Below are 19,408 nucleotides of genomic sequence, written 5' to 3' on the forward strand. Positions count from 1 at the left end.
ATAACTTGTTTGAAATATCATAATGCTTATAATCGCAAAATAATCTCATTCCCGAACTTACAACGAAACTTTAACGTACAAAAATACGGGATGTAACATCATGATGTAACATCTCATTTCTGAGCATCCATTAATTTACTTATGGCGTACTTTCACGTATGAAAACATGGGGTGTAACATCATTCCCCCGTTTGGAACATTCGTCCTTGAATGTTGAATGATGCACTTATTGTTCTCATAACCAAATAGCTCTTACAAATACTTTAATACACTTCATGCCATCTAGGTAATTATTCTGTGACTAAAACCAAAGTCCAGGGTATTCCCCATTTAGGCCTCTTTCTCTCACCATGACGTATGGTCGGAATCCTTCCAATCTCATAATTGTTGCTACCTTCTATCATGTAGCCTGTACCACTTATTTTCTTGTATGTATGCCTATACGACTCTTCCCTCCAACTTTTTCCTCCAGTTTTTAGCCACTCTCTAGGCCTCACTTTGTAAACATATATAGATCATGCGAGATATCCCTCTAGGCATCTATAGGTATACTGAAGTTCTTTGTTTGGTACTTTATTGAACTTATGAATATTGTTATATTTTATTTCATAGACCCGGTTATCTATCTGTTTGACTTTACTACATCTAGGTAGGTCATACAACAACAACAACAACAACAACCCAGTATAATCCCACTTAGTGGGGTCTGGGGAGGGTAGTGTGTACGCAGACCTTACCCCTACCCTAGGGTAGAGAGACTGTTTCCAAATAGACCCCCGGCATCCTTCCCTCCAAGAACTTCCCACCTTGCTCTTGGGGAAACTCGAACTCACAACCTCTCGGTTGGAAGTGGGGGTTGCTTACCATCAGAGCAACCCCTCTTGTCTCATCAAGGTAGGTCATACTATACCATAAATCTTACTTCGACGTATCGTTACTGAGGTCTGCTACCAAACTCCAGGTTACTCTTTCACCGCTTATCATATATGTATAAGTCTAAGTCCTTTAGTGCTTCCTCATTACTATTCGTCTTAAGAATGATAGCCTACTCTCATCTCATACTTTGTAACTCTTATACATCCCTTGTTGATTCACCTTAATATTGATCTATAATCTACCATTGATAATTTGACCTTTTATGTAATACTGCCGCTAAGGCTCACATCTCATCGGGAAACATCTGAAATGATTAGACTGATCCATCTGGGGTGATACCATGCTTCCATGACCGTATTTCATAGCATCCAAATATGATTCACCTTACGTGGTTATTTTTGTCAAGCCCCAAACCTGAGGGGTAAAACCGACACCCAGTGCCTCACCTATCCTTGCGTACCAACTTGCAACTAAGGTACTCTGAACATATGATATCATACTTTGGCCATAGGCCACATTGCAAGACAACTGCGAATGCTGACTAAATGTCAATATAAAATTGGGCTGACAAGGCCGTCATAATTATTACAGCTGACAAACCAACCGATTATACATACAAGGACTTTAAGCCAATATACTGCACTAACTGACAAGATATGTCTACAAGCCTCTACTAATAGATATACTATAATTGGAACAGCTCCCCGACCTACTCATAACATATATACATATATATACAAGATGTACATAAGGCTCTAGACTCGGAGACTCCGAAAGGCATGGAGCTTACCGATCAAGCTAAACTCGGGCAACACTTAATGAGGACGCTTGCCCGTCTGTCTGTCTGAACATGCACGCATGAAATGTAGCGCCCCAGAAAAAGGACGTCAATACAAAATAATGTACCGAGTATGTAAGGCAATATACTGAAAGCTAAAACTGAACTGATAATATAATAATTGCAAGTAGCTGGAAGTCAAAGATAATCTGAAGATATGCTTACCTACTGATACTGACTCAACTCTCTCAATATAGTAAGTAAAATAGCTATCCGACCCTATAAGGCTCGGTATATATATATAACTACTCTGTCGTAGTAGGCTCGCTCATAGGTGCTCGGCCATACTAGGCTCTGTATCTCGATCGGCCATACTAGGCTCGGTACCTTGACCAAATGGGCTCGCTCATAGGCGCTCGACCACAGTAGGCTCGGTATATAACTTACCATCTAATCAGAGGTTGCCCAATAGGAGCCTACCCATCGATTATAGCTCGATAGTAATGAAAATACTTTAATACTGTATATATAACTCTCTGCTCGATCTATTAAAGATCTGTATCCTTCTATGTTAGCTTCAATTTGCTTTAATGTTGGCTTATGGTAACGTTCTTGATGGCTTCAAAGAGTCTCATGGAGATCTCTTTTTATTTCCTTAAATGTAAGTTATATGAATTCATTATTTTGCTAAAGGTTATGAAGCCTTTCATGGTTTTGAAGACTTATATCTCAACTAGTTTCCACCTATTTAAATATGACTCTTAGTCATGAATTATGACTAAGAGTCATACAGTTGGTGTAGTGGCTTGTTGACATGTGGACTTTTATATTATCCAACAATCAATCCATTTAATTAGGTAATATCCCGCTACCTAATAATTAACCAATTATCCGTATAATTAAGAATTGTCTGAAATTACTTAAAATTCTATTTATTTTTAATACACATTATACATCTTACTATCATGGTCATATAGTACCTTGTATGGTACTAGTTTGAAAATATCGGGTGTTATCGCTCGGCCCGTATTTTATCCCAATATACCAAACTTGGACAAAAATTTATTTTCTTTAACTTGCTTCCCCTCTCACCTTCACAAATTTTCTTATCGCTTATTTGGAATAGCATAATCCTTATAATCTCCAAATAATCTTTTCCTATAACTGATGTTAATTTCCTCATGTGAAATTCAACATATAATACTACAAGGCACATCATCGTCGTAATTTAATACTGCACAGTGTAATATCAACGTAATATTGCGGGGCGTAACATCATTCCCCCCTTGGTAACATTCATCCTCGAATGTTGGCTGATGCACTTATCATTCTCATAACCCATAGTTTTTGTGAATACTTTAATATTCTCCCTTCCATTTAGGCAATTGTTCTTTGAATAAATTCAAAGGCCAAGACATTCCTCCCTTTAGGCCTCTTTCTCATACCATGACTTCTGGCCAGAATCCACCTAATCTCGTAACTGTTGCTACCTTCTATCATGAAGCTTGTACGATTCTGACCTTGTAAGTGCGCCTATTCGACTCTTCTTTCCTTTTCTTTTCCTCCGATTTTTAGCTATTAATGAAGTTCTTCACTTGGTAGTTTGTCGAACTTATGAATATTGATATATCTTATTTCATAGACCTGGTTAACCATTCATATGACTTCACTGTATCTAAATAGGTCATACTATACAACAACACTTGCTTCGATTTATCATTGCTGAGGTCTGCAACCAACTCCAGGTTACTCCCGTTGCTTATCCTTAAGACTGATGGTCTAATTTCATCTCATATTGTTGAACTTTCATCCATCTATTGTTGATTTACCTTAATGTTGATTCATCATCTGCCACAGATAACTTGATCTCTTATGTAACACCGTCGCTAGGGCTTATAGGGGACATCTGGAGAGGTGATTCTATACTTCCACAACCATACTTTATAGCACCCCAATATGACTCACCTTATATGGGTATTTTATTCCCTTACGATTCATGAAATCCTCTTCCCCTCCCCCTTTTTTCCTTCAAATCATTACTCAAGCGAAGGCCCAAACATCATCTTTTGTTTATTACAATTACACCCTCATTCTGCTACCAGGGTAGCATTCCATCTCTTCTAAATGCTACTAGTCTTAGACTCCTTTGAGTTCATTCAGGCTATATTGAGATTTCTATAACTTAAAGGAACCATTAGCTCCCTTGTTTTCACGGGCTTAATCCCGAGAAATTATCTATTTTCATCACCTTTTCACTTGCTTTCTTCTTATCCTTACTCTTGTCTTTCTAAAACCTTGTCATTCTATCATACTTTAGCTTACGATTGATTCCCTTATGTTTTTTTTTGGAACATCAAGCGAGACATCTCATTGTCTCTAACTCTTCTTTACTCTCTAATTAGACCTTTTGGTACTTAGAAGCCATAGGTTGGAAGGTATGCCACTAAGGACGCTGCTATTATTCCTAGATACTGAATCCCCATTCTTCTAGCCTTTTATCCATAGTATGGACTATTCACAACCTTCTACATTTGAGTATCTCGTACGTTGTCCACCTTTACCTTTCTTACCTTAAAATCTTGCATCGTATCTTTTATCTCTTTCATGAACTCCCTTCCACATAAGTATAATTCACGTTCACAACTTGAAGCTCTATTATAATATTTGCACCTCTACGGCATACACATTGGATGAGAGCTTCATACCAACTTCTTATGAGGTTGGTACTTCTTCTAATGGTGTTATTGTAGAGCTGTTATAAAATATAGTTTTTGTACTATCTCTCTTGTACCTTTTATATTAACATTAATTCTGGAATATTCTCAATCATGATTTCTATAATTTTCTGGGTCCAATAATCAGACTCTTAATTTGCTTCGTTGATGTAACTCTTTAATTTCGTCTTTCTTTTGATCAACCTTTATGTAGGCTTAATCCATCTTTCGCTCTTTGGCTCATGGTATTGCTTTAGCCCTTTCATGAACGCTATGGAATATTTAGGATACAATCTTCTAACAATTCAATCCTTTGTCTATGACCTGGACTCAAATCTTTCTTTTAAATTATACCGGAGTCTTCTACGACTGTATGATTGTCAACATATATATGTCGCATGGCTTATCCGAACTCTTAAGTATGTTCGTAACATAACTAATTCATGATAATTGATTGAAATAATTCATTTCGTTCCTTATTATATTTCTTTAGCGTAAGCTATTACTTTTCCTAGTGTTTCTGCCCCTTTGTTGTTTGCATACTTATCTTAACTTAGTTCCCACTCATGCCGGAGGTTTCGTGCAACTCATATAATCTCAAATATTACTTTTAATTTTTCTTCCCATTCATTAGCCATGGTAGGTTCCCCTTTCTTTTGGAGTACTTACAATGTTGTTTTGAGACTGTTGTTACACGACCATTTCCTTTTTAGGTTATTGTGCTTAGGTTGCAGCCTTCTTCCTTATTTCCTCAGCTAGTCTTTCATTGTAGTGGTTAGGGAGAACCCTTGACTCTTGTAAAGTTGTGAGATTATTTCATACCTTTTGATGTCCTTCCTTGCTTATAATCATCCATAGTTGCTTACCTTTATGCCCTTGTGCTTGTAGGGTTTCTCCTGAACTAATATTTTAACTTTCTTCCCAGTGGCACTTTCTTTTATCCCCGTAACACTTATATGGTACCTTTAGCTAACCCAACTCCTATTTGAATATATCTCAAGTATTATAATGACATTACTACAGGGTTGCATTCACTATATTAGGTTTTACTATATTTATCTTGCACGATCTGTTGATTTGTTTACAACCTCCTATCTAGCCATAACTAGGTTCTTCCTGAATCAACTGCCAACTACTCATCGGCCAATTTTCATAGCCAAATTCCGCATAATCTTCCTTGGGTTATTTCCTTGTCTTAACTTACCTCACGTACTGGCTCCTTACCAACCAGTAACATCCTAGGCAGTAACCCTTACTTTCTTTTCTTAACATCGTGCTTACATAACGTTTTGGAATCATAGCATATCTGTAGGATTTGGATTAGTGCAATCCCATCCCTTTATTATTTCTATCGCATTCTTCCTTTATCATTCCATATTCCCCCCTTTGGGGGAGTACTAATACTTGGAGCTACGACGACCTGCCTATAGATGTTTTTCCTCTTCATTTTTGGCATCCTTCCACATCATCAATGACCTTTACTCGCCTTGCGGTAATCCTTCTGTGCCAAGGATAACAAACTTCCTCACTCACAATGATGACACTTAGTGTATCTGGCACATACAGTCCCTTAAGCTTAACTTAGCTCATATTGCTTGCTTTAGGGAAGTTTTTCCCTGAATGACCATTCTCTGAATTCATCATGAGTCTTCTTCTATTGTCCATTCTATTATTGTCGGAATGCAATCTGAAATTCTCATGATCCTAACTATTATCAAATCACTCAGTTCCTAATTCATGTTTAGTTTATCTTGTTCACCAGTCCATACTGATTTCTATTACTCTGGGGTCTAACTTTTCCTTCTGTTAATCACGTTATATTCACAAACTTATTTCTCAAAATGAGGATGTGATTGTATGGCCTATACTCTCTTGTTGTCTTAAGGCCCATCACCTCTTGTCTCTTTCTTCATTTCACTATAGATTTTATAACACTCTACCATTGTCATCTATGTATCACATCTCACTCATAATGCTTCATTATCCCTCTTCGTACTTCCCTGCTAATATTTCTATCTATCCCTTTATTGTAAAAATTCGAACAAAACATTCTTCTGCTTTTAGTTACCCTTGCTCCATCCATTGACTCTTCGAATTTCCAAACATTCTTTCTCTACTAGGGATGGGAGACACACTAAGGTAATATTTATCCCTTCAAGGATTCTAGTGCACGTCTTTGTAGTACTCATATCTAGCTGTACTATTTTAGAGTGCACCATCTAGGTATCTCACAAGGAGATCCATTAGATCCTTTGTAATCTCCTACGGAAATATCAACTAACGCAAACTATCCATTCATCATTTTGGGTTACTCTACCCCCAGTCGGATCCTGCTATCATGTCCTTCTCTTAAACCATATTTGTTAGCTCCCATAGGGCATGACTGAGATAGGTGTGGCCGATTGTACGTACATCTATTACTGTTGAAGGTAATTCAAAATGCTTATATCTCCCTTCCTAAATGGTAAATGATGATAATCTTTATTAATTGGGTACCGCGTACCCTTCTTCGCCTTACTTCTTTTACTTGCTGCCACTCATGTGTAACTTCCGATTACATTATTCTTTTTACCGTAAGAGTGGATAAGTATTCTTTCCTAAAAGCTCCTTATCAAGAACTGTACACCTTTTAGTACATGCATGATCTGCTGAATACCTCTCATTTAATCATCATAAGCAAGATGCAAAATCAAGTTCCTCTAACTCAACACTTCCACAACTATATCTCTTATCGTTTGTCTTTCTGAATGTAGGCATCGTCTTATTACGAATATATGTTCGGAATTTGAATTCTTATAAGTGAGCTCTACCACAGAATCTAGAGTATGAAGAAAGATAGTCCTAAATGCCCTTAGCCTCTTGCTTATAAGTGTGGTGCACGACACACCCATAAACAAGACTCTACTAGACACGGGTTGTAGACTCCCTAGGACAGAACTGCTGTGATACCGCTTTTGTCATGCCCTGAACTTGGGGGAGGGGGGGCGAGACCAGCACCCAGTGCCTCACCTATCCTTGCATACCAACTTGCAACTAAGGTACTCTAAACATATGATTTTATACTTTGGCCATAGGCGATGTCGCGCCCCTTTTTCCCTCTTTCGGGGAGAAAGTTTGGGTTCCGACGTTCAAGGGGGTAATAACTCATTTCCTTTTAGGATTTGGGTATTTGAAGAGCCACCACCTAACGGATTATGGTGCATTAGGTAACCTAGAGTAATTAACTCTTAGACTAGTTTGTATTACCAGAGATTTAGAGTAAGGGCTCGAAATAACCTTGAGGGGAAGGTGTTAGGCACCCCTCTTGGTCCACAATCTTGTCAGTGGCCGAACTTATACTTATGAATTAGTCCTTTTACAAATAAATAGTTTAAACACAATTGTAAATAAGGGCATACTTTGGACATTGTATGACTCAATAAATGAGATAAAAGGGGGGAAAGACTTGAACAAGTTGCATACATACAGAAAAAGTAAAGTTTAAGCATAAGGAATTGGGGAAAGAGGGGTCCTAGGTTGGATAGCCTATAGGATCACCCTACACAATGCCCGGTAAACACTCCTCAATGAGGTGCTACATGTGACATTAGCGCGTAGTCATCATATCCCTACTACCCAATTTCCTCCCATTGGTCATAGCCTAAAGCGTTCTAATAACCTTGATAGATATCCTATGCGTGCACTACCCGTCCTTTCCTTGTGGCCCTGGAGGTATTTTATGACCTCTACTTTTGAACAATTATAAACGTTCCTAAGGTTTCAAAGGATAAAAGTCTAGGCATCAATCAAGAACAAGTAGGACTGCATTTAAAGAGAACAAATTACAAGCTCACAATCACCTCGACAAATATAACAAGCAAATGCACGTCTTCAAACAACAGTCATGTATTTAAGAGAAAATCCTAGAACATGATATCTAGGTGAGTAGGGATTATACAGTATTGAATTAGGACAAAGTGTCAAAATCCTATTTAGCTTGCCTACTAATTTAGACATGTTAAATCTGGACAGTTTTGAATAACCATGCACAGTTTTAGAGTTGCGTAATTTAAATTGCCCTATAGACTTTCCTAAATGCAGAACAATGATGTCCTAAGAGCATGATATCTACAATGATGTAGTAAAACAGTGAACAGTTTTAAACGGACACTTGAGATCCTATAGACATGATTTCTAGTGATAGTAAACTAAGGCAATGTTTTAAAACTCATTTAAATAAGCGGACAGTTGATTAAGCCAATTCAAAATGAACTAACATGAATTAGACTGATTTGTTTAACTAAACTGATTTTAAGCTCTATAGGTAGGATTTCTACTAGAATTGATTTTAATTCCTTTAGCCATGGTATTTAATTGTTAAGAGCTGATTTTGGAATTTATAAGCATGATTTCTAGTGAAACAAATGTAAATACATGTTGTAAAAAAAACTGAACTTAATCACTTTACACTCTATAGGAATGATATCTAATTATAAAGCCATTTAGATCCTATAGGCATGATTTCTAATTATAATGTTGATTTTAACCCTATAGACATGATTTCTATTATTAAAACCATTTAAATCCTATAGGCATGGTATCTAGTATTGTAAAGCAAACATAGAAAATACATTCGAATTAACACAACCCTATAGGCATAGTATCTACCCAATTTATCCAACGTGTATATGGCTACCCACCCTTTTTTAACTAATCACCCCAGTGTAGTTTACAAATAATTATTACAGGCCAGCTGAATAAATTACATAAAAAATAAAGAAAAAGAAGAAGTTAACTATAGGGAGCCTGAAGCAGGACCAAATGACTTCCCAAGCCTCCAATAGCCTCAAATGCCAAAGTTCCATAGACAATATCATGTCTAGGTGTGTCAGAGTTCCCTAAGGCCCGTAAGGATCCTGGGCAGTGCTCACACATAGACTTTTCTCAAACAAATAACTGATCTAGGTGTAGTGTGGAAGGGCCAGCTCTGACATGCCAGAGTTCAGATAGATCTCAAGGATCTCAAGGCAGTACATATGCAAGAGGGGAAGAACCTAATATTCTAGGAGTAATGTGAGATTGCATAATGACTTTGAAAGAGTTTGGTAAATAGAGAAAGAAGGTTTTAGTAGCAGAAAGAACTTTTATGAAAGTCAGAACAAAGTTAGAGTAGGAATAGTTTAAGAAGACATGAAGAACATTTTAAAACAACCAAAAAGCAGGTCAGAGAACATACAGCTTCACAACAGACCGCACACAAGGGAAAGAGGTAGGGGAATTTATAGCATACACCTTAGTGATGGCAATCAAATACACAGGTGGTAGTTGCAAAGTTAAGTTGAGAACACATAGGTTTAAGACATGAATAGAATTACATTAGAACAAACTGTACTAGATAAACATTTCATGAAAACATTCAAGATTTTAGAACAATCAGGGTTTGGTCATGCTAAATAGTATGAAGCTATAAGCTTAAACATGTTTTGTGATACAGTAATCTAGACATGCTGATTGCATACTAAGTAGAATGGCTCATAGAACTCGAAATCAAAATTGATAAACTGCAGGAACAAAGTAAACACATAGCTTGGAATGTGAATTGAATCAGAACATACCAGTTAAGGAGAGTATACAGAATACAAAGTAGAGACAATGCCAGTAGCCAACATTGGCTTATAGCCTACTGAACTAATAAAAATTGCATGAAACAGAAGAGAGTAGAGAGTTTTTGAGAGTATAATAATGTAGATGAACTAGTGTTCGTTGTTGTCCAGAACATAAAAGAAGATGAGGTTTATATAGTAATCAAAAGTTTGAAACATAAGGTAAGAGATCAATTAAGTAGTAAATCAGGGAAGTCACAGGTAAATCAGCAAGATCTTCCCTTAATCAAAGGACAATGAAATCAACGGCAAAATCATGCTAAGTATTTAAGGAAAAGAATCAAATAAGGCTTAACATAGAGTAGGTAATTAGGGGTAAGTGAACAACAATTTAATTAAGGAAACAAATCAGTAATAATCAGCGGCATGAAAACACGACAAGGAAAGGCAATTAAGGCAAGCAATTCAGTCAAATCGAATAAAGAGGTAAGAATCAAGAGTTAAATGGAAAGTGTTCAAATTAAATTAGGAAATAAGGGATTCAGAGTAATCAAGGGTTCAGAAAGTCATGAAAGAGTCAGCATGTTTAGCATATAAAATAAGGTAGAACATGAATAGTTAGGATTTCACATAGCTTTAACAAAACACATAGTTAAACGACACGGATTCACTGAGAAAGATCAAGCATACAGAATTATTGAAAGTGTTGAACTAAGAAATTCAGTAGAAGCATATTAGGACAAGAAAAGATCACGAGAAATCACAAGAACCCATAGCAAGAACACAATCAGATGTACCAATACTTAGAAGCCAAATGAAGAACCCCAAAAATTAAGGTTTTAAGTTCAAACGGGCTAAGGTTGTAGCAAACTCATAAAATCGGTCAAGATATATGTATTAAACATGAAAAATCATCAAAAAAAATTTGAAAAATAAATTCTGGAAAACCTAGTTTTAGGTAAAGATGAAAATCACTTGAAATTATACGATTCTTGTAAAGAATCCCAAGGCTGTTGTAAAACTCAACATGAAACAAACCCAAATCATCTTAGATCTGTACAAATCTAAGAAGTTTAGAAAAAAGTTAGGGTTTCGAAGAGAACCACATAGAGATGAAGAAACATACCGAGAAACCCATAGATCGCAACTAATATAGGACGATCTTACTCGGAATCTCACTGAAGTGGCCTAAAATAGGTGAGAGAAGACCAATAGATGCAAGCCACTAGCCCTGGTCCCTTGAGGGCCCTGGATATAGCAAGAATGATGTGAGGGAGGCCAGTAGAGGCCTGAGAGGTGGTGAGAGGTCACTAGAGATGGCCATAGATGAGTGACGGCGTTTGGAGATTAGGGTTTAGGTTGATAGAGTTTGAGAGCAGAGAGGATTAGGTGACTTCGGTATAAGGTGGGAAATGAATTAGGGTTTTGGGGTATAGGTTGGTTTAATTAAGGAAGGGGGAACCCCGGACCGTTGATCAAAATGATCAACGGTCAGTATATGGTTGGGTAATTGGGTTGGGCAGATGGGTATTGGGCCTGGGTAGATTTATTTTAAAAATTGTTCTGGTATTGGGTTAGGTTGGGGTTGGATTGGGGCTAAAATTGAAATAAAAATAGGCAATATTTTAAATAGCCATTTTAATACTATATAATTTATAAGAAATAATAAATAATTTCTAAAAAATAATTGTACTTAAATAGTTTAAAATAGTTATTTTATATTTTAAAAATATAAAAGATTATTTTATGCATCAACAATGTAATTATGCATTAATAGGGCTAGTATTACATATATATGCAAATTAGCTTAAAAATATAAATGCAGTTATAAAAAATACACCAAAAATATTTAAACAATATTTTGGCATAAATAAATAATTTAGATGGATAAATCACCACAAAAATAATTTGAAGAATAATTATTGGAAATTTTATAAATAAAAAGGGAAGCAATAAATTAATTTGGAGATTTTAAAAATTATAAAAAAATTGCATAAAAATTATAAAAATGCTCATGCATGCTTATAACTACATATATGCTATTTTGAAAGTATATATATGAATTAAATAATATAAGAAAAAACTGGGAGGAAAAATTGGGTATTAACAACTGCCCCTCTTTACCCGGAAAGGATGAAAGAGTTTTCGGGTAAAGAAATAACGGCCAATTTTTGACCGGATGCGATGTTTTGAAAGTCAAAGGTCGGACTCTAGTCTTTGAGTTGCCTTCATATCCTTGGTCTTACAGGAATCAGGCCATGTGTAATTCTGAATTCATTGGCGGAATATATCGATGAAGTCATTGCAAGAACGGACATGGGATGCAAAAGCAGCTATGGTGAGCGATTAAGGATTGAGACAGTTGAAGGAACTGGAGCGAGGTCGCTCCTGCTAGGATAGTGGTTGCTTGCTAGTCACCTGCAGATGAAAATGCTACGAACATGTATTTGTACGAAAATTTAAACATGATGTAGATTCCCTTTTGGACCATGAAGGTTGTCTTTCGATAGTTAGAAATGATGTCCTTGGACCATGACATCCTGGGCCATGAATTGTTTAGTGAGGAATTCGCAAGCCATGAAATGATGTTCTCGGTCCATGAAAATGGGGCCTCCGAACCATGACGCCTTTGAATAATGATATGCAAATTTGAGGGATCCTCAGGCCATGGCATAGTGTCTTCCGGCTATGAGGATGATGCCTTTTAGACTATTACTCCTTTGGATATATTGGCGATATTTCAACCCATGATATGCAGTAATATGATGTTAACAATACAAGGCTTAGTCTTCTGAAACGAAGGGCAGAGCTTAGCCCGATTGAAAAGCGAAGAGATAGTACTAGAAATAGAGCAATATTTGTGCAAAGAGGGATAGTGCTTAGTCCCATGCAGATGGGGAGGCAAGGATTAGCCTCATGCAAATATGGAGGGAGGGATTAGCCTCATGCAAATAGGGAGGAAAGGATTAGCCTCATGCAAATATGGAGGCAGGGATTAGCCTCATACAAATAGGGAGGCAAGGATTAGCCTCATGCAAATAGGGAGGCAAGGATTAATTAGCCTCACGCAGATGGGGAGGCAAGGATTAGCCTTATGCAAATAGGGAGGCAGGGATTAGCCTCATGCAGATTTGGAGACAGGTATTAACCTCATGCAAGTATGGAGGCAAGGATTAGCCTTATGCAAGTATGGAGGCGAGGATTAGCCTTATGCAGATATGGAGGCAAGGATTAGCCTCATACAGATATGGAAGCAAGGATTAGCCTCATACAGATATGGAGGTAAGGATTAGCCTCATGCAGATATGGAGGCAAGTATTAGCGCCATGCAAATAGGGAGGCAGGGATTAGCCTCAAGCAGATATGGAGGCAAGGATTAGCCTCATGCCAGTAGGGAGGCAGGGATTAGCCTCATGCGAGTAGGGAGGCAGGGATTAGCCTCATACAGATATAGAGGCAAGGATTAGCCTCATGCTAGTAGGGAGGCAAGGATTAGCCTCATGCTAGTAGGGAGGCATAGCCTCATTCAAATAGGGAGGCAGGGATTAGCCTCACGCAGATATGGAGGCATGGATTAGCCTCATGCAAGTATGGAAGCAGGGATTAGCCTCGTGCAGATATGGAGGCAAGGATTAGGCTCATGTGGATAAGGAGGCAGGGATTGGCCTCATGCAAATAGGTAGGCAAGGATTAGCCTCATGCAAAGAGCGAGTAGCAAATAGGAGTAGTGTATGTCTTAGCTGGAGATATATTCAGTGTCTAATGTCCAGATTGATAGTAAATTTTGCTTTGTGTATACATATCTACGAATGCTATCGCTACATCAAATATGACTGCGTTCAACGAAAAATTTTACGTTTTGTGGGGGGAGGTTGGTTTGTGCCTTCATCTGTCGGCCTTGCTTTGCTCTATTCTGAAAGCATTTTCGAGTTCCCCTAGGTAACACCTGCCTGTTATGGAAATAGAGTTTTCGAAAATATACAATTATTGATAAAAATAGAGTCATTTTAGAAACGTATTAATATATGAAGTAATTTTAGATGAACTAGTGACTGTAAAACATCTCAAAGGTATTGCGGCTCTCTTATATTGGAATTTTGAGGGTCCTTCTCAAAATTCATTCCCAGTTTGTTAGGTGATCTTTTTGACCGTTTGCAGATAATCGGTCTTGCTGAACCTTCTTCAGAATTTTGAGAATCTTTCTCAATATTCTGCCCCAGTGTCTTAACCAATTTTTGAATTTCTGGCATGCGACAATGTCGGCTGGACTTGCTCCAGAATTTTGAGGGTCCTCCTCAAATTCTGCCCTAGTTTCTGATCTTGGGGAAAATGGAAATTTTGCTATGATATGACGAACCCATAAGGCTGCCTACGTATCCCTCTTAAATGAGAATCAGGTCAAGCGTAGTTCAATTACATCAGATGGCCAATTTTTGACCGAATGGGATGTTTTGAAAGTTAGAGGCCAGACTCCGTTCTTCAAGTTGCCTACATATCCCTGGTCTTACAAGAATCAGGCCATGTGTAGTTCTAAATTCATTGGCGGAATATACCGATGAAGTCATTGCAAGAATGGACACGGGATGCAAAAGTGGTTAAGGTTTGAGATAGTTGAAGGAACTGGAGAGAGGTCGCTTCTGCTAGGATAGCGGTTGCTTGCTAGTCACCTGCAGATGAAAATGTTATGAACATGTATTTATACGAAAATATAAACATGATGTAGATTCCCTTTTGGACCATAAAGGTTGTCTTTGGATAGTTAGAGATGACGGTCTTGGACCATGACATCCTGGGCCATGAATTGTTTAGTGAGGGATTTGCAGGCCAGGAAATGATGTTCTCGGCCCATGAAAATGGTGCCTCTGAACTATGACGCCTTTGAATAATGATATGCAAATTTGAGGGATCCTCAGGCCATGGCATGGTGTCTTCCGGCTATGAGGATGATGCCTTTTATACTATGACACCTTTGGATATATTGGCAATATTTCAGCCCATGATATGCAGTAATATGATGTTAACAAGACAAGGCTTAGTCTTGTGAAATGAAGAGCAGAGCTTAGCCCGATTGAAAAGCGAGTAGATAGTACTAGAAATAGAGCACTATTTGTGCAAAGAGGGATAGTGCTTAGTCACATGCAGATGGGGAGGCAAGGATTAGCCTCGTGCAAATATGGAGGCAGGGATTAGCCTCATGCAAATAGGGAGGCAAGGATTAGCCTCATGAAAACATGGAGGCAGGGATTAGCCTCATGCAAATAGGGAGGCAGGGATTAGCCTCATGCAAATAGGGAGGCAGGGATTAGCCTCATGCAGATATGGAGTCAAGGATTAGCCTCATGCAAGTATGGTTGCAAGGATTAGCCTAATGCCAGTAGGGAGGCAGGGATTAGTCTCGTGCAGATATGGAGGCAGGGATTAGCCTCGTGCAGATATGGAGGCAAGGATTAGCCTTATGCAGATATGGAGGCAAGGATTAGCCTCATACAGATATGGAGGCAAGGATTAGTCTCATGTAGATATGGAGGCAAGGATTATCCTCATGCAATTATGGAGCCAGGGATTAGCCTCATGCAGCTATGGAGGCAGGGATTAGCCTTATGCAGATATGGAGGCAGGGATTAGCCTCGTGCAGATATGGAGGCAGGGATTAGCCTCGTGCAGATATGGAGGAAAGGATTAGCCTTATGCAGATATGGAGGCAAGGATTAGTTTCATGCAAATAGGGAGGCAAGGACTAACCTCATGCGGATATGGAGGCAAGGATTGACCTCATGCAAGTATGGAGGCAGGGATAAACCTTGTACAGATATGGAGGCAAGGATTAGCCTCATGTAGATAAGGAGTCATGGATTAGCCTCATGCAAATAGGGAGGCAAGCATTAGCCTCATGCAAAGAGCGAGTAGCAAATAAGAGTAGTGTATGTCTTAGCTTGAGATATATTCAGTGTCTGATGTCCGTATTGATAGTTAATTTTTCTTTGTGTATACATATCTACAAATGTTATCGCTACGTCAAATATGTCTGCGTTCAAAGAAAAATTGTAAGTTTTGTGGGGGGAGGTTGGTTCGTGCCTTCATCTGCCGGCCTTGCTTTGCTCTGTTCTGAAAGCATTTTCGAGTTCCCCTAGGAAACACCTGACTGTTATGGAAACAGAGTTTTCGAAAATATACATTATTGAAAAAAATAGAGTCATTTTAGAAACGTATTGATATATCAAGTAATTTAAGATGAACTAGTGATTGTAACACATCTCAAAGGCATTGCGACTCTCTTATATTGAAATTTTGAGGGTCCTCCTCAAAATTCATCCCCAGTTTGGTAGGTTATCTTTTTGACCGCTTGCGGATAATGGGTCTTGCTGAACTTTCTTCGGAATTTTGAGAATATTTCTCAAAATTTTGCCCCAGTTTCTTAATCAATTTCTGACTTTCTTGCATGTGTTGGCGTCGGCTGGACTTGCTCTGGAATTTTGAGGGTTTTCCTCAATATTCTGCCCCAGTTTCTGATCTTGGGGAAACTTGAAATATTACTATGATATAACCGAACCCATAAGGCTGCCTACGTATCCCCTCTAAACGAGAATCAGGTCCAGCGTAGTTCTATTACATCAGATGAGGAAATGTAAATACTCTAAGCATAGTATCTCTTGACTGCGTCTGAATTGATTGGTTTTGGCTAGATTTCTCCATCCATTTCTACAAGTATGAGTGCTCCTCCAATCAGCACCCTATGAACCATGTATGGACCTTGCCAGTTGGGGGAGAATTTCCCTTTGGCTTCATCTTGATGTGGCAAGATCTTCTTCAGCACCACTGACCTGGTGCAAATTGCCTTGGTTTGACATTTTTGTTTAAAGCTCTGAACATTTTGCTCTAATAAAGTTGGCCATGACATACTGCGTTCATCCTCTTTCCATTGATAAGGGCCAATTGTTCATAACGACTCCTTATCCACTCTGCATCGCTGAGTTCAGCTTCTTGTATGACTCTTAAAGAAGGAATGCCTACCTCGGTTGGGATGACAGCCTCGGTACCATAAACTAGCATGTAGGGAGTTTCCCCGGTTGATGTGCAACTATAGTGCTGTATCCCAATAAAGCATAAGGTATCTTCTCGTGCCATTATTCGTGGTTCTCTACCATCTTCCTTAGTATCTTCTTGATGTTTATGTTGGCGGCTTTAACGGCTCCATTCATCTGAGGTCTATAGGCTGTGGAATTCTTGTGCATGATTTTGAAAGTTTCACACATGACTTTCATCACATCACTATTGATATTGGCGGCATTATTAGCAACAATGGACTCGAGAACTCCGAATCGACAAACAATGTGATCTTTGACAAAATCTGCGACGACTTTCTTGGTTACAGCTTTGCAAGATGCAGCCTCTACCCATTTTGTGAAGTAATTAATGGCTACCAGAATAAACCTATGCCCATTTGAAGCGGTGGGCTCAATCGGACCGATAACATCCATTCCCCAGGCAGCGAATGGCCAAGGTGAGCTTGTTGCATTGAGCTTGTTTGGTGGCACTTTTATTATATCGACATGCACCTGGCATTGGAAGAATTTGCGGACATACTGGATGTAATCTGTTTCCATGGTCATCCAAAAGTAACCAGCCCTGAGTATCTTCTTGGCTAAGACAAAACAATTCATATGTGGGTCGCAGGTCGCAGCATGTACGTCCTCAAGCAGTTTAGAAGCTTCTTTTGCATCGACACATCTTAGCCCAAATCGGGGGTTCTTCTATACAGATTTCCTCCGCTGTGGAAGAAGTGATTGGACAATCCCCGGAGTGTGCATTTCTGAGTGTGGTTTGCATGCTCCGGATATTCTCCATTCGATAAATACTCTTTGATGTCATGGAACCAAGGCTTTCCATATGTTTCTTCTTCAACATGAGCACAATATGTCGGCTGATCGTGGATCTTCACCGGAATGGGATCAATATAATTCTTATATGGATGTTGTATCATAGATGACAAGATGGCCAATGCATCGGCAAACTCATTCTGAATTCTGGGCACATGTTGGAATTCTATCTTCGTAAACCTCTTTCTCAGTTCCTGCACATGGTGCAGATATGGCAATATCTTGGAATTCTTGGTGGCCCACTTTCCTTGTATCTGGTGCACAAGCAAATCTGAATCACCAATCACCAGCAACTCCTAAATGTTCATGTCGATTGTCATATTGAGCCCTAGTATGCAGGCTTCATATTCTTCCATGTTGTTGGTACAAGGAAATATGAGTTTAGCAGATACCGGATAATGTTGACCCATTTCTGATACCAAAACTGCTCTAATGCCCACTCCTTTGAAATTTGTAGCTCCGTCAAAGAACATCCTCCAACCATCGTATGCTTCAGTAATGCCTTCCCCTACGAACGACACTTCTTTATCAAGAAAATATGTTTTCAAAGGTTTGTATGCTCCTCCCACCAGATTTTTAGCAAGGTGATCTGCCAATGCTTGTCCTTTGACCGCCTTTTGAGTTACGTAGACGATATTGAACTCACTTAACAATATCTGCCATTTGTCCAACTTTCTAGTCGACATGGGTTTCTGGAATATGTACTTCAGAGGGTCCATCCTAGATATGAGGTAGGTAGTGTAGGCATAGAAGTAATGCCTCAATTTTTGAGCTGTCAAAGTCAAAGCATAGCAAGTGTGTTTCAACAGAGAGTATCATGCTTCATAAGGTGTAAAATTCTTACTCATGTAATATATGGCCTACTCCTTTCTCCCTATCTCGTCATGTTGTCCCAAAACACATCCGAAGGCTCCATCCAATATAGATAGATAGAGTAGCAAAGGTCATCCTGGTTCTAGCGGGACCAGAACTGGTGGTGTGGATAGGTACTCCTTGATCTTGTCAAAAGATTTCTAACAATCCTCTGTCCAGTTTGTTTCAGCATCTTTCCTCAGCATCTTGAAGATGGGTTCATATATGACTATGGACTGTGCTATGAATCAATTGATATAGTTGAGACGTCCTAGGAAGCTCATCATGTCCTTTTTGCTCCTAGGTGGTGGTAACTCCTGAATAGCCTTGACTTTGGACGGTTCCAGCTCGATCCCTCGACGACTGACGATGAATCCCAATAATTTTCCTACGGGAACCCTGAATGCACATTTTGCGGGGTTCAGTTTCAAATTGTACCTCCTTAGCCTGTGAAAGAACTTCTTCAAGTCCGCTATGTAATCTGTGGCCCTCTTGGATTCGATAATGATGTCGTCCACATACACCTCTATTTCCTTGTGTATCATATCATGGAAGATGGTTGTCATGGCTCTCATTTAAGTAGCCCCAGCATTCTTCAGACCAAATGGCATCATCTTATATTAGTATACACCCCATGGTATAATAAAAGTTGTCTTCTCTGCATATTCTTCGTCCATCCAGATCTGGTGATAACTCGCAAAGCAATCTACAAAGGAATGGAGTTCATTC

Source organism: Nicotiana tabacum, chromosome 20, assembly GCF_000715075.1.
Source record: "Nicotiana tabacum cultivar K326 chromosome 20, ASM71507v2, whole genome shotgun sequence".
NCBI classification, from domain to species: Eukaryota; Viridiplantae; Streptophyta; class Magnoliopsida; order Solanales; family Solanaceae; genus Nicotiana; species Nicotiana tabacum.